Source organism: Apaloderma vittatum, unplaced genomic scaffold, assembly GCF_000703405.1.
Source record: "Apaloderma vittatum isolate BGI_N311 unplaced genomic scaffold, ASM70340v1 scaffold16374, whole genome shotgun sequence".
NCBI classification, from domain to species: Eukaryota; Metazoa; Chordata; class Aves; order Trogoniformes; family Trogonidae; genus Apaloderma; species Apaloderma vittatum.
In genome coordinates this window covers 83,676-86,024 of record NW_009711131.1, presented here as the reverse complement: position 1 = coordinate 86,024, position 2,349 = coordinate 83,676, and positions in this window count along the sequence as shown.

The window sequence follows — 2,349 nt, the reverse complement described above, 5'->3', positions numbered from 1 at the left end:
CTGCCGGCCAGGGTCAAACCACGACACCTTGCTGCACAGGGAGACCCTCACTTCACCGAAATGATCCCCTCTGGTTTTGATGAGTGCTCGTGAGTGTACACTGGACACAGTTGTCCTGCCCGCATACATTGTCTTTTTGGGTGCAGTTCAACAGGGGGTGTGGTGGCAATTACTAACTAAGTATTCTGGTCACTAAATACTATCCGGATGTGGAAGACCCCAGAGTTATGAGAGTATTTGGACACAGGGTTTTGGATTGGAACTGTCCTTATACTGTACACAGTTTGAATGGTATATAAGAGAGATATTTCTAAAGGAATTAAGACTAAATATGAGACCCATGAGATATTCCTAATATTTGTAGGCCCCTTACAACTGAATTCTCGCTGTTATGAAGCTCCTACTCGGAATCAGAACTGAATGTGAACCCTACATACGTTGAATCTTTTCTCCAAGCCTCTCCTGAACTTCAGAGAATTCCCAGCTGGGACACAGATCCCGCAACAAACTTGACTCCTCTGTCCAGAACTGATTTCCTACCATGCAGAGTGAACTCTGAAAATTAACTGAGAGTCTCCCGAGGTTGTAGTCCAATAGCGTGAACTGCTGAAGGAAGAGGGGAGAAAGAAGCATCTTCTACAGGAAAGAACCCAGCTCTCAATTAATGATCCCAGATGGTTGTACCCACATGGATTCCAGCTGCCTGAGCATGTATTCAGGGCTCTTTGTGCTAAAATCAGTGTTTCTGTCAGCTCCTCAGTGGCCAGAGTACGGTTCTGTGTGCTGTGAACCCTTCTCATTGCAGCGAGAAAAAGCAACTGAGCTGCCTCTCTCAGCTGGATGAGGTCATTTCCATGAGCACACAGTAGGAGTGAAAATCTCCCAGATGGGATGAACGTGTTTTACAAATGCTTCACGCCCATGCAGAACGACAAGGCAGCGCATTTAGGAACAAAGGAGCAGCTATAAGGGATGGTGCGCACTGCTCTCCCCGCTCTGAACTGAAAACACTTGAGCTTGTAACCTGTCCCACTGCGGGAATGAACAACCCTCACAAGCACATGCTGAAGTCATTATAGCACAATGGCAAATGGCTCGTTGGTAGGCTATGTTTATTAGATGATAATCTTTAAGGGAGGCCTTGGACCAAATTTTCAAAGCGGCTCACATTTCCGTATCCTCCGGAAACCACTCTTGCTCCCTTGTGCATCCTTGCCATTCCCGTCACTGGATTTGAACCAGGTGCAAGATCAACGCCCGAGCAAAGCCAAAACACGTGACTTGCCCAAATTCCTACGGGCACTGCTTGGAGGTGATCGGTAACAAGATACAGTGCAAGGAAACCTGGGCATGTGGCAGGGTACTAGAGCTGCATTGCAATAACTCAGCTCGTAGAGTCTGTCTGACTGGACTGACTGCTGCTGGGGAGGAAGAAAATAGGAGAATAAAACCTCTGTTTTCTAGCAGTGAGGCACTTCCTCATTCCCCAGCATAAAGTTTAAGGTGAGACAAGAAGGATATTTCCCAAAAGAGTTAACCCTGAGAAATAGGAGCATGGGATTAACTTTTTGTTCTTTTCATTAGATTATTTATACAGTACTGAAGCTATCCTGCTCTTCTGAGAACAGCTTAATTTGTCCCGAATGCAAAAGGCAGCTTTCTGACATCGGAGTGCCCTCATCCACACCCTTCCAGACCATGCAGCTGATATCTGGTTTGTTTCTCTTAATCCACACGAAGCAGTCACACGCGCAAAGAAGAGTTTTGCTTCCGCTCAATTTTGTTTTGTATGCTGCCAACCGTTTGTATGAGAGAAGACAAACTGAAGAACAGCTGCCTGCCCTTGGGACAGGTGGCAGAGGAGAAGACTCTTCCCAGTGCCTGCGGGCGACCATCACGCAGCTTTGCCTTGCACGTGACCTGGTATCAGTGTGAATTTGACCTTCTACACCTGAGGCACTCTAATTTAGCCAAACACTCCTTTCAGGGCACTCTCTCCTTGCGAGGTGAGAGCGCTGCCCTGCAGCAAGCCCGGCCCAGTGACCCACGCCTGCTGGCAGACATCCGTCTGCTGCCCTGCAATCCTTGATCTGCTGAGGACAACCCTCCACGATGACATTTCGCAGCAATTTTCTCCCTAATTTCTGCCCTCTTTTAAGAAAAGAGGATGCTATTTATTCCCTGCAAGTCAGGGACTATGCAGTGTGGACTAAAGGGCCTGCCCTTGGAAGCGTAGTCGAGTCTGTAAGCACTTTACAGCAGCTAGCCACGCCACCAGAAGAGATCAGGGTGCTAGGAGATCAGGTCTAAGAAAGCAATGCAACCCCAAAACCTGATCAACCCGGTGCA